This window comes from Trachypithecus francoisi, unplaced genomic scaffold (assembly GCF_009764315.1).
Source record: "Trachypithecus francoisi isolate TF-2019V2 unplaced genomic scaffold, Tfra_2.0 Lachesis_group4, whole genome shotgun sequence".
Lineage (NCBI taxonomy): Eukaryota > Metazoa > Chordata > Mammalia > Primates > Cercopithecidae > Trachypithecus > Trachypithecus francoisi.
The window spans coordinates 65160984-65184567 of NW_022681469.1; the positions used below are offsets into that span (position 1 = coordinate 65160984).

Consider the following 23584-nt stretch of genomic DNA (forward strand, 5'->3'; position numbering starts at 1 on the left):
GCCGGGCGAGGTGGCGGGCGCCTGTAGTCCCAGCTACTCCGGGAGGCTGAGGCAGGAGAATGGCGTAAACCTGGGAGGCGGAGCTTGCAGTGAGCTGAGATCCGGCCACTGTACTGCAGCCTGGGCGACAGAGCGAGACTCTTGGGAGATTGTTCCAAGATCCTTCTTGGATACTAAAATCTGCTGATGCTCAAGTCTCCTATATATGATGTTGTATTTGCATATAACCTATTCACCTCTTCCCCTATACATTTTTCTTCTATAAACTGTAAATCATATCTAGATTACTTATAAAAGCTAATACAATGCCTACACATAATTTCATTCCCATGGATTTGGCATAGAACTTAGTCGGCAGCAAATTTAAGTTTTGCTTTGTGAAACTTCAGATAATTTTTTTCCCAGATATTTTTGATCTGTAGTTGGTTGAATGCACAGGTGTGGAGCTCACAGATACAGAGGGCTAATTGTACATATAAAGAAAAACCAATTGGTATAAATAGATAATTCAATCTTTCTTATTCAATCAACTTTATATTTGTATGACATCTTATAGTTCTTTAATGAGATATATACACATATGTATACATATATGTATTTTTACACATACAATCACATTTCACATATACTATTAAAAATCCTTAGCCAGGAGTGGTGTCTCATGAGTGTAATCTCCCCACTTTGGGAGGCTGAGGTGGGCAGATCACTTGAAGTCAGGAGTGCGAGACCAGCCTGGCCAACATGGTGAAACCCTGTCTCTACTAAAAATACAAAAATTAGCTGGCCGTGGTGGCGGGGACTGTAACCCCAGCTACTCGGGAGGCTGAGGAAGGGGAATCACTTGAAACTGGGAGGCAGAGGTTGCAGTGAGCTGAGATTGGGTCACTGCACTCCAGCCTGGGTGACAGAGTGAGATTCCATCTTAAAAAAAAAAAAAAAAAAAAAAAAAAAAAAACTTTTACTTAACAATTCTGCATTTAAAATATACAATTGTATTGGTAAAAAGAAATAAGTCCTATTTTCAAAAGAAAATAAAAACTAGCCTAATAGTAGGTATCACAGATAAAAGAAATGGAGAAATAAGATACAAGCACCAGTCTTCTGTTCACAAATATATCTTTCTGGAAAAATGTACAGTAAAATCTCCAGATATGTTTGGATGATGACAAAGCAGAAGACCCCAGTGAATGGAAGCAGGCTACAAAAGAACGCTGCAGATTTGTGGGGATACTCAGAGGAGTAGCAAATGTAATGTGAACAATTCAAGGGAGTAGCTTCAGGAATAGAAAGTCTAAAAGAAAGAATGTTGGTACAGCAATTAGGAGGAAGTAAGTGAACCAGAAAAACATAGTTCATTCCTCCAGAGAATGGGCTCATCTTTCCGTATACCACAGTGTCAACATTAGATGGTTACAGTTCCAGTCACGGAAGTGGAATTTTCTGTCCATCTTTCTTTCTTTCTTTTTCTTCTCTTTTTTTTTTTTTTTTTTTTTTTTGAGATGGAGTTTTGCTCTTGTTGCCCAGGCTGGATTGCAGTGGCATGATCTTGGCTCACCGCAACCTCTGCCTCCCGTGTTCAAGCGATGCTCCTGTCTCAGCCTTCTGAGTAGCTGGGATTACAAGCATGAGCTACCACGCCCGGCTAATTTTGTATTTTTAGTAGAGATGGGTTTTCGTCATGTTGGCCAGACTGGTCTCAAATGCCTGACCTCAAGTGATCTGCCCACCTGTTGGTCAGGCTGGTATCAAAACCCAACCTCAGGTGATTTGCCCACCTCGGCCTCCCAAAGTGCTAGGATTACAGGCTTGAGCCACGGCTCCTGGTCTCTGTCCATCTTTCTAATGATCCCTATTTCTAACTATCTGTAAATATATCTATCTATAGATGTGCTGTTAGCAACCTGGCTAGAAAGCAATTTAATACCAATAATGAAAAATACGATGCCTCGATCAATTTAGAAGCAAAATCTTGTGTCTATAAGTATTTTTTTCTGATATTTAGATAACAGAATTTCATGAAAATCTTAATCAATTTTTTCAAGTACCTTATTATTTAAATATTATTTATCCTAATGCTTTAGTATCACTGATATTGTTTCACTTACCTATATATCTGCTAATTTATTGTTTTCTGATCTTGTAGTTATATATGAAATAACCAGACTCAGTTCTGGATATATAACATAGGAGAAATACCCTTCCTATTATTTCCTAGCAGCATAATTCATTTGATCAACTTCCTGCCTCATCTCCCTATCAATTTTCAGGAGTCTTTCAACTGGGAGAGTGCACCCTGTCCCTAACATACCAGCCCACTCACCACTAGCTTTGAGTTTCATTCTCTCAAACACCCACTGCCTAGTAGGTGTAAACAATTTCAACCAATGAACAAAAGTTAATCAAATTATCTCTGCTATGGTCAGAGATCACGATGACAATCTATTTAAAGGTATGGAAACTTGATCAGCAACATAGGTTCTAGGAAATGAAGATTAAAAATAAACATGAAGATTAAAAATTTGAATTTAAAATCACAAGAGTGTCAGAAACAGCTGCTAAGTATCACTATTAATGATGATCATTAATTAACCCTCCCTGAGATCTGTAAGAATTCTCTGTCATCATATCTTGTTTCCCTTTTCACTTACAAAACAATTTATATTTTTTACTATTCATCTTAATATGACTTGTTTTAGTTTTCTGTTCTGAGCTTTCAGTGTGGCTGATGGCACTCACAGTTTACTGAGCAGGGAATGGTTAACATCATCTAGTTCAAGGACTCTCATATTTGAGTTCTCCTAATAATCCAGATAAGATTTCCACTAAGGTCCTTAGCTGAGAGAAAATACACATTTCTATAAGATACTTGTTTTTAAAAGGAAACAGTGTTTATATAGTTAACTGGGTTACCGAAACACGAAAATGAGATAAAATAAAAAATTAGTTCAAATCTCCTTCCTCAGAGCACCCTCGGGTTTATTTGCAGTTAGGGTAGACTCACGAGAAGACAGAGTTCTCCTCTCAGTACAATACATCTCACAGGAACTGTTAAAACAAGTAGCTCTTCTGAATATAGTTAGAAACTTTGAAAAAAATTAGTTAAATCAGTCTCAGTAATATCAGATAATGTCTCTAATTATATATGTGCAGTGTGTATGTGTGTGTGTATGTATGTGTGTGTGTGTAGATTTTTGTTGTTGTGGCTAACAGTGCTACATTAAACATTTATATTGCTTAGTATTTGAGAAACTTTCAGGTGATATTAAACTTTTAAATAGGCTAAGCTTTTAACTGAGTTAAATTATTTTAGAACTTTGGAAACTTTTAAAAAAAATATTTTATTTTTCTAACATTTACCATAAAATGAATTAACAAGAAACACAAAATAAAACCATTTGCATAATAAAAGGGATTAAAAGGAAACACAAAATAACACCAAATCTTAAAATGCTATGTCAAAATTTAAAATGTCTTAATAAACACTGATAATATTATTTTCTTAAAAATACAAAAGTAACACTTGGTTGGGCATGGTGGCTCATGCCTGTAATCTCAGCACTTTGGGAGGCCAAGGCAGGTAGATCATCTGAGGTCAGGAGTTCAAGACCAGCCTGGACAACATGTCGAAACCCCGCTTCTCCAAATAAATAAATACATAAATAAAAATACAAAAAGTTAGCCAGGTATGGTGTCATGTGCCTGTAATCCCAGCTACTTGGGAGGTTGAGGCAGGATTGCTTGAACCCAGGAGGTAGAGGTTGCAGTGAGCCAAGATCGTGTCACTGCAATCCAGCCTGGGTGACAGAGCAAGACTCTGTCTCAAAAAACAAACAAAACAAACAAAAAACAAAAGTAACACTTGCCTTAAACAATGATAGTGGTCCTATTTACCATCACCATCTAACATCAAATTTTCAGTCACAGACTCTGTGATCCTGTAAATCCTAGGAAATATTTGCCGTACTGGACTGAGAAAAATCAGAAAACAATGAGATTAAAGATGATACTGAGCTTTTATAGTCGCCATACAGTGCTTCCATTCACTTCCACCATGTCAGAGGCTTTTGGACTTCTCAATTAAGATTTAGGGGCTACGATTAACATTAGCATCTAATAGTCTAGCACTGTGATTCCAAAACTATGTGCAAGGCACTCTGGAGTAATACAGTGAACTCACCGGGAATGCTGTAAGATATTTTAAAATTTCAAGATAAACACAACAATACTCACTATTTATCAGACACTGTATTAACTACTAGTCAAGCTGTTTCTTAATTTCAACATTCCAGGGGGTTACATTCAAGGGGTCATAGGTATGTGAAGTTGGGTTCTCAGTAAAGTAAGTATCCTCAAAAGTCCTTGTGGAACAGGTACTAAGGATCGCAATGTTCAATCCAATTCCAAGGTTTGAGAAGCTGCACAGTGCCCAACACATATGCACTCCCCATTAGTAAGTAATTCACATGTAATTTAAGGATATTTAAATTTAAAACATGTAAAACATTTTTTTGTTTTAATTTATGTTGTCAGGACATAAATGCTTATTAAGTTGTTTGGCCTTAACTATAAAAATCAGAATTCTTAGTATTTGTTTGTTGGCCTAGAGGTGTCATGAAAAAAAATTTGAGCTGTTATGGTACTAAGAACTGAAAATCTTGGAAAGATATTTCTGTTCTAAATACTTTTCTAGAAAAAATATATATATATGTGTGTGTGTATATATATATGTGTGTATATATACATCCCTGTAAATCGAATCACTTCCCAAATCAAACCTGAAACCTGAAGGAGAATTTGGGTATGACATGTACTAATCAATTTATTGCTTACATCTTAACGTTCATTTTATCTCCTTTACTCTTCAGTATCTTCCAGCTTTTGCTACATTTATACCCAGAAGATTACAGTCATTGCAGCTTTTCTATGTTTTGGTTCTCTGAGTTTAGGTATAAGGTAATGAAGTAGGTAAGACCTGGCATAATAATGTCCCTATTGTGGTGCCACGCTTAAGCCTCACTGGAAAGAATCCAAAGATGACTTTCTTTACGTTGACTTCCCTCTGTGGTGAATGGTGAATGGTGTTATTGTGTGTTTCTTGTTAATTCCTTTTATTGTAAATGTTAGACAAACAAAATAATATTTTAAAACAATGTTTCTAAAGTTCTAAAACAATTTAACTCAGTTAAAAGCTTAACCCATTTAAAGCTTAATATCACCTGAAAGTTTCTCAAATACTAAGCAATATAAATGTTTAAATAGCACTGTTACCTACAATAAAAAAATTTACACACACACACACACACACACACACAAACACACACACCGCACATACATAATTAGAGACGTTATCTGATATTGCTGAGACTGAAAGTCTAGTAAAACTATGTAAAAAAAAAAATGCTGCAAAAACCCTATGTAAAACTGAATAGAGAAAGTGTTGTCAACTCAAGAAAATGGTTCATTTTCTCATTCCTTAATTTGGGCTTGTATAGTCTGTCCTCATTTCTTCTTTATTCTTCACTTTGGAAATCTTCAAAATAAACCAGCTAAACATCTCCAAGTTTATACATGTATAAAAGATTTCTGGAAATTTTTCCTAACCCCAAATTGAGACAAAGCAAACAAAAACAGTGTCATACTCTTAACAAACAGTAACACATTATTTTCAAAATCAGTTCCAGAAAGAATATAGTTCTTAACCTGAACTAGGGATTAGACAATATGTATTTCTATATTGGTTAAAATAGAACATCGTAGTTGATGTGTGACTGCATCTCTGTGTGTGTGTGTGCATCTGTGATCAAGGTATGCAATTTTCAGTATATTATAGTGTATTTAGTACTATTTCTTTTATATTCTCAAAGCATCTTGTACTGGCACAGCTTTTTGTGATAATATTTTCTGTTTAGTTCATCACATTGACCTGAAGGTTCTAGACAAACTTAAACTATTATATTAGAAGAAAATTTTAAATTCCTATTTAAAAATTCCAAAGTTTAGACTGTCTGAAAAAAAGAAAAAAGGATTTTTGACCTTACTATGATAAAAATAATGAAAAAGTCCACAAAACTTTTTTGCAAAGAATATCTCTTACAATTGCATTATATACCTTGAGATGCTTTCTTTATTTTCTAATTAGGTAATAGTTATCTTATAGCTTCTATGGCTGAATATATGAAACAAAATTGTTTAAATTTCATAATCATTGATTTCATAACCACTTTATGATTTTTTCTCCCTTTGATTTATTTATTTATTTTTTATTATACTTTAAGTTCTAGGGTACATGTGCATAACATGCAGGTTTGTTACATATGTATACTTGTGCCATGTTGGTGTGCTGCATCCATCAACTCGTCAGCACCCATCAACTCGTCAGCACCCATCAACTCATCATTTACATCAGGTATAACTCCCAATTCAATCCCTCCCCCCTCCCCCCTCCCCGTGATAGGCCCTGGTGTGTGATGTTCCCCTTCCCAAGTCCAAGTGATCTCATTGTTCAGTTCCCACCTATGAGTGAGAACATGTGGTGTTTGGTTTTCTGTTCTTGTGATAGTTTGCTGAGAATGATGGTTTCCAGCTGCATCCATGTCCCTACAAAGGATGCAAACTCATCCTTTTTTATGGCTGCATAGTATTCCATCGTGTATATGTGCCACATTTTCTTAATCCAGTCTGTCACTGATGGACATTTGGGTTGATTCCAAGTCTTTGCTATTGTGAATAGTGCCGCAATAAACATACGTGTGCATGTGTCTTTATAGCAGCATGATTTATAATCCTTTGGGTATATACCCAGTAATGGGATGGCTGGGTCATATGGTACTTCTAGTTCTAGATCCTTGAGGAATCACCATACTGTTTTCCATAATGGTTGAACTAGTTTACAATCCCACCAACAGTGTAAAAGTGTTCCTATTTCTCCACATCCTCTCCAAAACCAGTTGTTTCCTGACTTTTTAATGATTGCCATTCTCACTGGTGTGATATGGTATCTCATTGTGGTTTTGATTTGCATTTCTCTGATGGCCAGTGATGATGAGCATTTTTTCATGTGTCTGTTGGTTGTATGAATGTCTTCTTTTGAGAAATGTCTGTTTATATCCTTTGCCCACTTTTTCATGAGGTTGTTTGTTTTTTTCTTGTAAATTTGTTTGAGTTCTTTGTAGGTTCTGGATATTAGCCCTTTGTCAGATGAGTAGATTGCAAAAATGTTCTCCCATTCTGTAGGTTGCCTGTTCACTCTGATGGTAGTTTCTTTTGCTGTGCAAAAGCTCTTTAGTTTAATTAGATCCCATTTGTCAATTTTGGCTTTTGTTGCTGTTGCTTTTGGTGATTTAGACATGAAATCCTTGCCCATGCCTATGTCCTGAATGGTACTACCTAGGTTTTCTTCTAGGGTTTTTATGGTATTAGGTCTAACATTTAAGTCTCTAATCCATCTTGAATTAATTTTCGTATAAGGAGTAAGGAAAGGATCCAGTTTCAGCTTTCTACTTATGGCTAGCCAATTTTCCCAGCACTATTTATTAAATAGGGAATCCTTTCCCCATTTCTTGTTTTTCTCAGGTTTATCAAAGATCAGATGGCTGTAGATGTGTGGTATTATTTCTGAGGGCTCTGTTCTGTTCCATTGGTCTATATCTCTGTTTTGGTACCAGTACCATGCTGTTTTGGTTACTGTAGCCTTGTAGTATAGTTTGAAGTCAGGTAGTGTGATGCCTCCAGCTTTGTTCTTTTGACTTAGGATTGTCTTGGCAATGCGGGCTCTTTTTTGGTTCCATATGAACTTTAACGCCATTTTTTCCAATTCTGTGAAGAAACTCATTGGTACCTTGATGGGGATGGCATTGAATCTATAAATTACCTTGGGCAGTGTGGCCATTTTCACGATATTGATTCTTCCTATCCATGAGCATGGTATGTTCTTCCATTTGTTTGTGTCCTCTTTTATTTCACTGAGCAGTGGTTTGCAGTTCTCCTTGAAGAGGTCTTTTACATCCCTTGTAAGTTGGATTCCTAGGTATTTTATTCTCTTTGAAGCAATTGTGAATGGAAGTTCATTCCTGATTGGGCTCTCTGTTTGTCTGTTTTTGGTGTATAAGAATGCTTGTGATTTTTGCACATTAATTTTGTATCCTGAGACTTTGCTGAAGTTTCTTATCAGCTTAAGGAGACTTTGGGCTGAGACAATGGGGTTTTCTAAATATACAATCATGTCATCTGCAAACAGGGACAATTTGACTTCTTCTTTTCCTAACTGAATACCCTTGATTTCTTTCTCTTGCCTGATTGCCCTAGCCAGAACTTCCAACACTATGTTGAATAGGAGTGGTGAGAGAGGGCATCCCTGTCTTGTGCCAGTTTTCAAAGGGAATTTTTCCAGTTTTTGCCTATTCAGTATGATATTGGCTGTCGGTTTGTCATAAATAACTCTTATTATTTTGAGATACGTTCCATCAATACCGAATTTATTGACCGTTTTTTGCATGAAGGGCTGTTGAATTTTGTCAAAGGCCTTTTCTGCATCTATTGAGATAATCATGTGGTTTTTGTCTTTGGTTCTGTTTATATGCTGGATTACGTTTATTGATTTGCGTATGTTGAACCAGCTTTGCATCCCAGGGATGAAGCCCACTTGATCATGGTGGATAAGCTTTTTGATGTGCTGCTGGATCCGGTTTGCCAGTATTTTATTGATGATTTTTGCATCGATGTTCATCAGGGATATTGGTCTAAAATTCTTTTCTTGTTGTGTCTCTGCCAGGCTTTGGTATCAGGATGATGTTGGCCTCATAAAATGAGTTAGGGAGGATTCCCTCTTTTTCTATTGATTGGAATAGTTTCAGAAGGAATGGTACCAGCTCCTCCTTGTACCTCTGGTACAATTCAGCTGTGAATCCATCTGGTCCTGGACTTTTTTTGGTTGGTAGGCTATTAATTATTACCTCAATTTCAGAGCCTGCTATTGGTCTATTCAGGGATTCAGCTTCTTCCTGGTTTAGTCCTGGGAGAATGTAAGTGTCCAGGAAATTATCCATTTCTTCTAGATTTTCTAGTTGACTTGCATAGAGGTGTTTATAGTATTCTCTGATGGTAGTTTGTATTTCTGTAGGGTTGGTGGTGATATCCCCTTTATCATTTTTTATTGCATCTATTTGATTCTTCTCTCTTTTCTTCTTTATTAGTCTTGCTAGTGGTCTATCAATTTTGTTGATCTTTTCAAAAAACCAACTCCTGGATTCATTGATTTTTTGGAGGGTTTTTTGTGTCTCTATCTCCTTCAGTTCTGCTCTGATCTTAGTTATTTCTTGTCTTCTGCTAGCTTTTGAATGTGTTTGCTCTTGCCTCTCTAGTTCTTTTAATTGTGATGTTAGAGTGTCCATTTTAGATCTTTCCAGCTTTCTCTTGTGGGCATTTAGTGCTATACATTTCCCTCTACACACTGCTTTAAATGTGTCCCAGAGATTCTGGTATGTTGCATCTTTGTTCTCATTAGTTTCAAAGAACATGTTTATTTCTGCCTTCATTTCGTTATGTACCCGGTAGTCATTCAGGAGCAGGTTATTCAGTTTCCATGTAGTTGAGCGGTTTTGATTGAGTTTCTTAGTCCTGAGTTCTAGTTTGATTGCACTGTGATCTAAGAGACAGTTTGATTATAATTTCTGTTTTTGTACATTTGCTGAGGAGTGCTTTACTTCCAATTATGTGGTCAATTTTGGAATAAGTGTGATGTGGTGCTGAGAAGAATGTATATTCTGTTGATTTGGGGTGGAGAGTTCTGTAGATGTCTATTAGATCCGCTTGCTGCAGAGTTGAGTTCAATTCCTGGATATCCTTGTTAACTTTCTGTCTCATTGATCTGTCTAATGTTGACAGTGGGGTGTTGAAGTCTGCCATTATTATTGTATGGGAGTCTAAGTCCCTTTGTAAGTCTCTAAGGACTTGCTTTATGAATCTGGGTGCTCTTGTATTGGGTGCATATATATTTAAGATAGTTAGCTCTTCCTGTTGAATTGATCCCTTTACCATTATGTAATGGCATTCTTTGTCTCTTTTGATCTTTGATGGTTTAAAGTCTGTTTTATCAGAGACTAGGATTGCAACCCCTGCTTTTTTTGTTCTCCATTTGCTTGGTAGATCTTCCTCCATCCCTTTATTTTGAGCCTATGTATGTCTCTGCATGTGAGATGGGTCTCCTGAATACAGCAGACTGATGGGTCTTGACTCTTTATCCAATTTGCCAGTCTGTGTCTTTTAATTGGAGCATTTAGTCCATTTATATTTAAGGTTAATATTATTATGTGTGAACTTGATCCTGCCATTATGATATTAACTGGTTATTTTGCTCGTTAGTTGATGCAGTTTCTTCCTAGCTTCAATGGTCTTTTCATTTTGTCAAGTTTTTGCAATAGCTGGTACCGGTTGTTCCTTTCCACGTTTAGTGCTTCCTTCAGGGTCTCTTGTAAGGCAGGCCTGGTGGTGACAAAATCTCTAAGCATTTGCTTATCTGTAAAGGATTTTATTTCTCCTTCACTGATGAAACTTAGTTTGGCTGGATATGAAATTCTGGGTTTAAAATTCTTTTCTTTAAGAATGTTGAATATTGGCCCCCACTCTCTTCTGGCTTGTAGAGTTTCTGCGAGAGATCTGCTGTTAGTCTGATGGGCTTCCCTTTGTGAGTAACCCGACCTTTCTCTCTGGCTGCCCTTAAGATTTTTTCCTTCATTTCAACTTTGGTGAATCTGGCAATTATGTGTCTTGGAGTTGCTCTTCTGGAGGAGTATCTTTGTGGCGTTCTCTGTATTTCCTGAATTTGATTGTTGGCCTGCCCTACTAGGTTGGGGAAGTTCTCCTGGATGATATCCTGAAGAGTGTTTTCCAACTTGGTTCCATTTTCTCCCTCACTTTCAGGCACCCCAATCAGACGTAGATTTGGTCTTTTTACATAATCCCATACTTCTTGCAGGCTTTGTTCATTTCTTTTTCTTCTTCTTTCTTTAGACTTCTCTTCTCGCTTCATTTCATTCATTTGATCCTCAGTCGCTGATACTGTTTCTTCCAGTTGATCGAGTTGGTTACTGAAGCTTGTACATTTGTCATGTATTTCTCAGGTCATGGTTTTCATCTCTGTCAGTTCATTTATGGCCTTCTCTGCATTAATTATGCTGGTTATCAATTCTTCCACTCTTTTTTCAAGATTTTTAGTTTCTTTGCACTGGGTACGTAATTCCTCCTTTAGCTCTGAGAAGTTTGATAGTCTGAAGCCATTTTCTCTCATCTCGTCAAAGTCATTCTCCGTCCAGCTTTGATCCGTTGCTGGAGATGAGCTGCGTTCCTTTGGAGGGGGAGATTTGCTCTTATTCTTTAAATTTCCAGCTTTTCTGCCCTGCTTTTTCCCCATCTTTGTGGTTTTATCTGCCTCTGGTCGTTGATGATGGTGACGTCCTGATGGGGTTTTGGTGTGGGTGTCCTTCCTGTTTGTTAGTTTTCCTTCTAACAGTCAGGACCCTCAGCTGTAGGTCTGTTGGAGATTGCTTGAGGTCCACTCCAGACCCTGTTTGCCTGGGTGTCAGCAGCAGAGGTTGCAGAAGATAGAATACTGCTGAACAGTGAGTGTACCTGTCTGATTCTTGCTTTGGAAGCTTCCTCTCAGGGGTGTACTCCACTGTGTGAGGTGTGGGGTGTCGGTCTGCCCCTAGTGGAGGATGTCTCCCAGTTAGGCTACTCAGGGGTCAGAGACCCACTTGAGCAGGCACTCTGTCTGTTCTCAGATCTCAACCTCCGTGTTGGGAGATCCACTCCTCTCTTCAAAGCTGTCAGACAGAGTCGTTTGCGTCTGCAGAGGTTTCTGTTGCTGCTGTTGTTGTTGTTGTTGTTGTTGCTGCTGTTGTTTAGCTGTGCCCTGTCTCCAGAGATGGAGTCTATAGAGACTGGCAGGCCTCCTTGAGCTGCTGTGATCTCCACCCAGTTCGATCTTCCCAGGGCTTTGTTTACCTACTTAAGCCTCAGCAATGGCAAGCGCCCCTCCTGCAGCCTCGCTGCTGCCTTGCAGTTAGATCGCAGACTGCTGTGCTAGCAATGAGGAAGGCTCCGTGGGCATGGGACCCTCCTGGCCAGGTGTGGAATATAATCTCCTGGTGTGCCTGTTTGCTTAAAGCGCAGTATTGGGGTGGGAATTACCCGATTTTCCAGGTGTTGTGTGTGTTTCAGTTCCCCTGGCTAGGAAAAGGGATTCCCTTCCCCCTTGCACTTCACAGGTGAGGCGATGCATCGCCCTGCTTCAGCTCTGGCTGGTCGGGCTGCAACAGCTGACCAGCACCGATTGTCTGGCACTCCCTAGTGAGATAAACCCAGTACCTCAGTTGAAAATGCAGAAATCACCTGTCTTCTGTGTCACTCGCACTGGGAGCTGGAGACTGGAGCTGTTGCTATTCGGCCATCTTGCTCCGCCCCTCTCCCTTTGATTTATTAAACATTTATCTCTTCCTTGTTTTGTTTTTATGTTTTATTTTATACCTATGCTTACTTGTAGGACAATATTTGTTTGTTCAGAGTGAGGGTTCTTTAATCTTTGGTTTCGATTATTTCAAGTACCTGTTAAACAAATGTTACTGTAATGTATAAATAAGTAATGACTGAATTACCTATTACTGATTGTTAGAATAAGTCAAAGATGCACGTAAAAGAATCATTATCAGTCATAAGCAAATAAAAGAGGAATCAATACTTATAATTACATTTGATCCCTGATCACCAAATTAAATTATATGGTAGTCAGAAGACATCATTTTTCTTGCCTGAAAATTAATAGTTTATAATTTGAGGATGACATTATGTCTAATTTGTGGAAGAAGACAAGTTAGCTAGCATGAAAGTGATCTCAGGCTAAGTACCTAAAATTTTAATCACAATCTTACAGTAAAAGGAAAATGAGAGCTATTAATTATGCCTATCAAACAATGAAACAACACAACAATAACAGAATATGATGTTGATTTTTGGTATAGTAATAACTCAACAGAGCATTGCCAAGATTACATACAAGCAAAGTGTCTTCAAACATAGATCAATAATCTCATTGAAATAATTTCTATTGAAAGAATTTATTTTATAAAACAAATACACACATGTATTAGGATTAGAAACTGATAAATTACTTGGTGCTTACATGGTATATTTTGTTATTCTATACAACAAATAAAATAGTAGAAGGGACTACCATAATTGTTCGTCTTTAGCTCTGGAGCTGAAGCAAAAGTAGTCACTGATGCAAGTCAAAGTCAAGTCTAGTAGCCTAAGGAACTGGGACACTGTGACATGTTCAAATCAAGAAATCACAAGAAAGCTATGTCTGCTAATTCTGAGAGAGGTAAATAACTATTTGCAAGTGATTACTAATGTAATGGCAACATTATAATGTATAGTCATCCCTTGATACACACCAAAGATTGGTTCCAGGATCACTGCCATTCCCATATGCCCACGTGTGCAATATTCTCCCACAGTCCTCCCTGCAGAACCCTGCTCTATAAGAAGACTGCCTTCAGTATAAGCAGGTTTTGCATCCTGAGAATACTGTATCTGTTTGAAAAAAAAAAAATTCTAATATAAGTGAACCCACCCAGTTTAAACTCATGTTGTTAAAGGGTCAACTGTATATAACTAACAGGACTCAAAGCATTACAATTACTTTACACTATATTTGTTTTGAGAGTCATTGATACAGCAGAGACCCAATCATTATTTGCATTCCAATGTCTTGCAGTGATCATGTCTAGAAATAACATCGTATGTAGTGTGGACGTAGATTATCCAAAGTTTGCCTTAACGAACCATCATGTAGAGTGCTTCCTCTCCAATCACATCAGCCCAAGGACAGTGTATTAGAATTATTCAGAGAAACAGAACAAATAGGAGAATACATGCATCTATCTATTGAGGTTTATTTAAGAGATTGACTCACATAATTATTGAGGCTGACGACTCCCAAGATCTGCAGTTGGCAAGGTGAAGATTCAGGAGAACCAACAGTGTATGTTCAAAAGCCTGGGAACCAGGACAGCAGATGTTATAGTTCTAGTCCAAGTGTGAAGGCCTGAAAAACAAGAGAGATAATACTACAGTTCCAGTCCAAACACCTTCAGGTTCCAGGACCAATAAGGGCAGACGTTTCAGTTCAAGTCCAAAGGCAGAAAAATAAATATCCCAGCTCAAGGTAGTCAGGCAAGAGGAAATTCCCTCCCACTTGTGGGAATGTCAAGCTTTTTGTTCTATTAGGTCTTCAACTGATTGAGTGAGACCCACAACAGGAGACACAACAATCTGCTTTACTCAGTCTGCCAATTCATATGTTGATCTTATCCAAAAATGCCCTCTCAGACAAATCCAGAATATTTGCCCAAATGTCCGGGCACCCCATGGGCCCAGTCAAGTGGACACATAAAATCAACTGTCACAGAAACCCTTAGCTGCTCCTTACTGCTAAGAGTGCCTTACTGCTCGCTTCTGCTTGCCTACCCTCCAAGTCATCATATTTCCTGTGCCTGCTAAACCAAGGGATGTTCAGACACTACAGAGAATTCCCAAGTTCCAAACTCTCATCATGCCCAGTTTTCTCAGGGCTGGCTACAATATACATTCATCATGCTCAGTTATTAATAACTCTTAGTGGTTGATAACATTTACCTTTCAATAGAAACCTTATTTTATTTTATTTTATCGCTCTGTCACCCAGGCTGGAGTGTAGTGGCTGGATCTCAGCTCACTGCAAGCTCCGCCTCCCAGGTTCACGCCATTCTCCTGGCTCAGCCTCCCGAGTAGCTGGGACTACAGGCGCCCGCCACCTTGCCCGGCTAGTTTTTTGTATTTTTTAGTAGAGACGGGGTTTCACCGTGTTCGCCAGGATGGTCTCGATCTCCTGACCTCGTGATCCGCCCGTCTCGGCCTCCCAAAGTGCTGGGATTACAGGCTTGAGCCACCGCACCCGGCCCACCTTATTTTATTTTTTAGAAAGATGGAACAAACATGGACTTTCCCATTGAAGGGAGCCTCAAGGAAATGGGCAGGGAAGCATACTCTTGGTATCCCATCAAACCTCATACAAACCCTACCATGTGGGGGGGTCTGTCACCTTCTCTGTACCAATGCTGACCAGACATTTACTTATTAACACCTTGGAAATGAACATGTATGAAATGCACTTGCACAGTTTGTGACTTTTATTGCAAATGAAGTAATGGTCAGGATGGCAGTGATTTGAAATACAGTAGAACAGATTGTTTCCTTGTTTATAGGAAACTAGAAGTGCAGTATAAAGTGCACTTTGTAAATGTGCCAGAGAGAACCATAAAACTGAATAAGTGCATTGACTAAAATACAACACAAGGTGATAAGTTTAGGTTGGCCCTAAGTAATAGACAACCATAAAAGATAATTAGGTTTGAACACATAATCTAAAGAGAAAAGAGTAAAACCTTTTTACAAAAATATGCAAAAATCTGAAACGAATTTAGCTAAGCTCAGATGTCATTATTTTTAAAGGTATTTATTTAAAGATAAAGCACAACTTGTCTTTCTACATATAAAGAATTGTGTCATGTTATTACTGTCATCTCCACAGTTTTTCAAATTGATTGCTTTAAAAATAATGTAATGATCTTGCATTGCAAAGATTTTTCAAACATTTTATTATAAAAATTTTCACACATACAGAAAAGTTGAAGTATACAGAAAGCATCTGTACACCAACACCTGGATTCTGCAATCACTTTTTTTTTGACATTTGCTTTATTATCACATTATACATTCCTACCAACCATCTGACTTAAAATATTTTTTTCAAAGCAGGACAGTGATATCCATATATGTTACCCCTAACGTATATGTTGGACACTAGTTACTTATCCATTAGAATTTAGTGCTTATGAGGCTATCATCTTAGTTTTAATCTCCCTGAGGGTCCATTAGTTATTTTGTTTTCCATAGGTACATATTAAACCCCTAATAACATGTAGTCACACTGAAACTTAATGTACTTCCAACAGGGGTGTAACATGCCAAAGACACAAATCTTAAATAATAGACAAATCAGGGAACAGGTCCAACTGATGGTGTTAATTAAAGACATTTTGCAAATGATTCACTTACACATTTAGGTACTATAAAACAAACCTATTATTTAAAAAATATACAATAAACAATAATTTATTTACCTTTTAGAGATGTCATACTTACCTATATTTATGTTTTATTTATATAATTTATTTCTAATGGGGGTTAGCTCTTCAACAGAGTACAAATTATAAAATGTCTATTATTACCAGAGATAATGTTTGCATTTATCATAGAGCAGTAAGTAATGAGCCCTTGACATCTCATAAAGTTGTGGCACCTCAGTCAATGACAATTAAATGCTGAGCTCTTGCAAATATGAATGAACAATATGACTTATGTCACACTTATACAATTCCTTTTATTTTAGCTGATGTGCTTCTAAGTCCAAATGTGCACTGGCTTATCTAGTTATTTTTATTTTTCTTCTGATAATTGTTAGTTTCATCACCTATTTGTTACGTGTGTGTGTGTGTGTGTGTGTGTGTATGCTTAGAAATGTAGACAAAATAATATTTTAATTCATCTTGCATTATGCTGTAATATAAGTGACTTTTTTTAGATGAAGTCTTGCTCTGTCGCCCAGGCTAGGGTGCAGTGGCAAGATCTCGGCTCACTGCAACCTCCACCTTCAGGGTTCAAGCAATTCTCCGGCCTCAGCCTTCTGAGTAGCTGGGACTACAGGCACGCACCACTACCCCTGGCTAATTTTTGTATTTTTAGTAGAGACAGGGTTTCACCACATTGACTAGGATGGTCTCTACCTCCTGACCTCTTGATCCACGCCTCAGCCTCCCAAAATGCTGGTATTACAGGCGTGAGCCACCGCACCCGGCCACAAGTGATTCTTAAGATAATAAAGCAATCTCCAACTTCAATGTATTGCATAGAATTCTAGAGTTTGACTCTTCCAACTTAAAGGAATCATTGAATGTTCCAGAGTATAAAGTTATAAAAATCACATTTCAGAAAAATAATATCTCTTTAAGACCTATGGTCTTAACTACATTTTAGTTTGGTATTGAAAACATTTAAGAATTTTACTGATTTATGAGCAAATTTCAACCCCTTTTGAGTTGCTTACATTTTCCACCCAAGTCATCACCTATAAGCCATTTATATTCATGAAATATAGAGGACACACAAAGAAAGAGAGCTGGCACAGATTACAAAGTAATCTTTCTAACAGGCTCTTTATGAAGTAAATCAAACGGTTTACCAAAAACACCACAAAATACCATTAGCATAACAGACAGTAAGAAGAAAATAGTTATATCAGCAAATATCTTAGCCTACAGACACTTTATGGAAATCACCACAAGAAAAATAACACAAAAAGTAATGGTTCTAAACATGCTTTGTTTGGAATAATGATGCCATTAACACTTTGCGCTACAGTGCCCAAATGGAAGTGTGTTTGCATAATGGTTCACTTTACTCTTTATAAAGATAAACACAGACGGTCACTGCAGAGGCTGACATGCTTCGGGAATAAATGGCACCTTGAAATACAGAATGTCTCACTGTTTCTGGCACAAACCTACCTTTTTAGTCTGATTTAAAAAATAGACCTAGGGTTTTATTCTATTTCTTATTTTTATAATAACAAAATTTCATCCTTATTTGCTTAGATGGATAAAGAAAGTCAATATTAAAAATGTGGCAGTTAATAAATAAATTATGTTAACAATACAAATATGGTAACAGTTTTGATATCAATGTTAAAATATCAGCATAGTGTAATAAAAATAACTTGTATGAAAGATTCTGGTTGTATTTCACAATATTAACCAAAATATTTTTGTTTCTCCAAGTGAGACTAAATTCCTGAAAAGATGCTTTTATAAGTGGACAATTTGGTATGCTTAAGCAGCTGCCCATTGTACATTTTATGTGCCTTTTCTTCAAAATTTGACCCTTGCCTACACTTTATGTATACTGTCTAAAATGTGCTCACTAAAATACTCTGATGTCTGAGTTTTTTGCACCATGTCACAATATTATCTTATATTTCTCTTGTTACTTGTATTTTACAAGGCTTGTAAGTAAACTGCATTAATTTATGCTGTACATACATCAACATTGTTTGGGGAGAGCAAAGCAAAACAAAACAAGCCAACAAAGGCTCCGCTGGGCGGAGATGTAGCTCCTCTCAACAATGCCCAACAGTCCTCACGTTTTCACTTCAGTTCCCCAAAGCACACTGATTTGTATCATCAGAATTTTTTCTGTTCCACTAAGATCAGAAACTCAATTTCTGGCCCTTACCACAAATTCCTCATAGTGACTTATTTCTCCCCTTCTCACCGACTGTGTCTATAGTGTCTACCTGCTTTGTTACCCACATCACTCTCTTTACCATCACCTCAGCTACTGGCGGGACCCAACACCTGTAGTTCCTTAACCTCCTTCGTCTGTTTTTTTCTCCTACTTATCTTAGACCCTGATATTCTCTTATTTTGACAATGACTGGCTGCACTTTCAGCTAAAATTTTGTAACAAGTATAAACACATAAATCAAATGGCAGTGAGGGTAGAGGAGGGTGTTAAATTGCAGTTTCCAGACCATCATCTTCAAATATTTCATTGCAGCAAGTCAAAGAGGGGTGATAAGGAATCTGGATTAATCATGAAAACACACCAGGTGGTAGGACAGAATCTACCCCTTTTTAACAGTCATTGACTTTAAAGTCAGTTCCCAAATCTAAAGTGCCAGATTCAGATTTTCCTCTAACTCTAGCCCTCATCTATCTTTATTACCTAATTCATGAACCATTACATTACTTTCTATCTTCTGTCACTTCCGTCCTCTGGTCATATACAAACCACATGTGTACTATGAAGGTGTTTTGATACAATTGATTTGGTAGGCAATGGGGAGCCATGTGTTGTTTTGTAAACCAGAAAAACAAACTTTTCAAGTGGTCAAGGTTCTTCTCAATATTATCTGAAAATTTATTATGGCTTTATCTCTAACTAGGCTTCTAATTTGTGAGTAAAATGATGTCTTATTCTTACTTAATCATCATATTGCTGAACTCCACGTCAGTTATGGGTGAGAACACAGTGACAATGTAAATGATTTGATGTAGCTGCAGAGCTATTCACTTTGACAGCAGGCCATCTAATACCAGTGCACATTCTTTCCTTCACACTGTCCTGCAGATGGTAGGATTTCAGTAACCATTATATAACTGGAGGAAGGAAGCAAGAAAGATAGGAAAGAAGGAAGTGAACGAAGAGAGAATGACCAACTAGTGTTCAAGAAACACAAGCCATAAGTTCTACAGTAACTACTCCAGAGATATCATATCTATCACATCTGTCCATAAACTATATCACTTGTGGATAAAAACTGAACTGTTATTTTATTGAACTGAAAATAGTAATATTGAAAATAATATATATCTCAATTCAACTTTGATAAAATTGAATTTTCAAGCCTAACAGGATAATGTCAACCTACTTATTGATGTGATAAAAAAAAAAACCAAAAAGGTAAGGCATTATATAAAATAAGGAAATATGTATTTTTTTTTTTACCATTGAAGTGCGAACAAAATTGATATGGTTAAGAGATGAATGAACATGCAGTCAGAGTGACAGAGATTACTATCAACACCAGCATGAAAGTATAGCACTGGGAAGATAATGGATCTAATCAAGATACAGAAAAAAAATAAAGAGGTCAATAAACCCAGGAATAAGATCTGAGTCAGGCAGAATGAGTAAAAATAAAAACTATAAAGAACAAGAGAGACAGAGTCATAGTGAAAGAGAGAGAGAAATTGAAACGAGATTTCCACGATGGAAAAAGAATTAACCAGAAGGCAGCTATAGGCAAATGGGGGCGACACAGTGTGCCTGACTCTCTGCCTGTAGAAACACGCATCATCATTCTAATGAGAACCTTGGGGAACAAGAAAACATCATAGCAGCACAAGAGGTAATGGGACACTCCTAAACAGGACTGGTGGGACTGCACCTGGTGTTCAGACCCAGGCATCTCGTTATCTAAAAGGTGCAGGGAAGCTGGAAGGAGTTCAGAGACATGATGGAAAAATGATTAAGATACAAAGAAAGATGATTTCTGATGGAAGATTAAAGCACTAAAGAAGCTCAACTTGGATGAGCAACAAGTTGATGGGCAAAGTATCTCTCTACAAACCAGCAAAATATATCAAAATTCTGGAGGAAAAAAGTATTATTAAATTGGGTACTAGGAGAAGAGGTTTATGAAGAATAATTGCAATGAAGCAGAAAAGAAATCAACCCAAAAATTAGGAAGTGAAGTCTAAAAATGCAAGCAATGACTACTTGCATGTATGGAGGAGGGGGATGGATAACATCAGTTGGACAGTGTAAATAAAATATAGGCAACTTGACCATACAGAGGGTGACCATGATTCTGGAAGACAAAACAGTCAACATAAAATAAGGAAATATCGGAATTATATTAATAATACAAACTCAATTTTCAAAAGGACTAAAAATTTTAGCTTTATCTTCCGTGTTTTCTTGTTACACTAGCCTTCACCTGAAATAGTAAATTAATTTGGCAATTTCCAGAAGGGAACTAAATAAAATCAAATAATTGGTCATTTTAACGTAGCTTACAGTGATTCTTTGTGTTGATTTGCAAATTAATATTTTAAAATATTAAAATGTGAATAAATCATTCATATAATTAGCAATGGGGAAATATAAAATATATAAATAACATATAGATATGGAAATAAATCATAAATATTTTATAATGTTTTAATCATAAAATTATTCCTCCCTCCCCTGCTGTAACTTTGCGGGGTATGAAAAACCCAGGTACGCATGGCCTCTGGAGGGGCAAAGAAGACAGGGCTGGAACTGAGGATGGTTGCAGGTTGAGTAGGCAGGGAGAGTTCCAAGAAGCAGGAAGAGAGGAAAACAACTATCATTCATGTAGGAGTGAGGTGGCTCTTCACAGAAGGAAGCAAACAATTCTCAGGTGGGACTTATTTATCCATAATAACACATGCTGTTGCATGTACATAGAGGTCAATCTGTATTTTTTTCTATGAATCACTCTGTAAAACCCATCATAGGAAGAAACTGAACTACCCACACAGGTATTATTTTTGGATTATGATATTTGAGTTAGCAAAACAGGTATGTCATCCACCATCTCACAACTTAAATATCCACAGTGTTGCATACAAATATGTTTTTATTAAAACTCAAAGTGAAGATTTCTGCATTTTAAGAAACATCTGATGCACAATAGAAAACTCTGAAGAAATGAAATTCTCACTCTAGTCAGACTGTCCATTTGTTTGCATTTTATGCATTTGCTTGTCTGACAAACACTCATCTCTGTGCTTTGAGAGTCAATGTAATAATAAACTGTACCTGTTTTGTAGCTGTTCCCAATTTGTAAAACATGTATTTTTTTTTTTTAATCTCATTTTAAGTTCAGCTTTGGAGTTAGATATTGCTCATCCTCTGTTTCACAAGTAACAAAGCAAGAATCAGAGAGGTTTCTGAGCAGCCTAAATCAAGTAGAAAGAAGGGCTAACAACAACAAAGACCTCATCCTCCAACTGCCCAGCAAGTGATCCTTCCACTGCATTGTATGTCCTGAGCAATTCATGTACAAAGTCACAGCATCAATAAACACAGAGTGAACAAAACAGTGATTACTACATAAAACCACACCCTTATCATGAGTTTGTTGGGAAACATAAAAAGTGCAATTATTATGAAAGAAAAATGAAAGAAGCAGGTGAAATAGATCAGATAAAAATTAATAACAAAAGTTATTAGCTTAAGTTTCCAGAATGTGTAGCCATTTGTTTTCATAGAATGACCTTTGTTTTCTAAGAATGACATGTCATAGTTGATTAAAGTGCAACTCATGCCACAGTGAAAAAAGCCAGAAATTTCAGGTAGGTTTAAGCATTCAGAATAAAAGGACACTCTAAAGATGCAGTGGAGTGGAGCAGTAAATAGAAGGAGGAACAATATGGGAAAGGTGTACTGGGAGGGTGAGGAAACCTGAGGAAGAATTTGGAAAAAGAGTGGAAGCTCTGACAAGTTTCCAGAAACTGAAAACAAGCATATGCACAAAAAGAAACTTGGCAACATCTTTCCAAATGCACCAAGGAGCAATCTGCAGAACAGAAGGTTCCAGTAGCTGAGAGGAAATACACTTAGCAGAGGCAAACATCATCTTGGAACTGACTGAAAGGAAAATAACATTTAAAATGTTCAGACTCCTTGGAAGACAGAAGTAAAGGAACTGAGTCAGCGATTGAATGTCATCAGGCAGAGGTTTAGAGGCCGAGGACATCCAAGGAGGTGAGCTAACGAGAAGGAAAGACAAGGATGTGAAGTAGGAATATAAAAGAAGTATATATAATTCCAAAATATACAGTAAGATTAGAAAGTAAAACAGAACACAAAGAAAAGAAAAAAAAAAGGCACTTGGAAAGTGGCCTCTCCATGAAAGTGAGCTAATGCTTGTGCAGCAGTGAAGAGCTTAAACTCTAAAATCCAACTGCCTGGGTCCACATTCTATCTTCACAGCTCAGTAGGAGGAAATTGGGGCGAGTTATTTAATCGCTCTATGCCTCAGTTTCTTCACTTGAAAAAGGAGAAGATATCACCCACCACACAATAAATCAAGAGAATTCAGTAAGAAAATTGTTATAAAGCAAAGAATACAGTGCTTGTCATCAGAGCGAACAGTAAACTAAAATCTTAATTTCCAAAGTCTTGAAAGATTTATAATACTTCTAAGATCAGAAATGGACTCTGAAAAAAAAAAAACGCTATAAAAATGATCAGCATGATGGAAAAAATAAGAAAAAAAGAATCAGTCCAACAGAAAGGATAACAGGACTGTAGGAAATAATTAGGCAATTTAAAGATGAATTTTTTAAAGTAATGAATAAAGCGAAAGATGTTACTTAAAATTTATCTGATCCAAGACAATTTACTATGAAAAATGTAAATTCATGGAAAATGGGCAAAGAAGCCCCTTATTTCTGAAAGACTCAATTCAGAAATCCAGCTTCAATCATTTAAAGTGGCTCCCTTATTCTCATTCCCAGAATTGCTTTCAACCAGCCAAATGTTTCAATCCTGATTCAAGTAAATAACCAAGCATTTCATATCTGAATGCTTTTCAGAAACAGTAAGGGAAAGTAATTTTTGCCAATCTTTCAAATATAACTTGAACTGAGTAAAGTTACAGACTTCCATTCTAACAGGAAAAGTTTCAAGTTTCATAAGTTAAAAATGTTTATTTTGTGAATGGAAACATCAATAACAACAGTAATAATCACCAATCTTTTTTGAATGTTTGCTATGAAATAAACTCTACACATCTTATTTCAGATTCTTTTGGAAGACTTTTCAAAAATGTGAATTAGTTTGCAATAAAGTTGATGCTCAGACAAGTGTAGTGAGTGCTTCAGGTCTTACAGTCAGT

The 23584-nt window shown here is 37.0% G+C and overlaps 1 protein-coding gene across 2 annotated transcripts in view; it reads right to left on the reverse strand.

Annotated features, from left to right (window-relative positions):
• The window catches only part of SEMA3D (semaphorin 3D), a 208927-nt gene that overhangs the window by 161671 nt on the left and 23672 nt on the right, over positions 1–23584 (reverse strand). For both annotated transcript variants that reach the window (XM_033193172.1, XM_033193173.1), the window contains one exon: positions 13970–14101. The gene's annotated coding sequence lies outside the window, so the exon portion shown is untranslated. The remainder of the gene's footprint in view (positions 1–13969; positions 14102–23584) is intronic.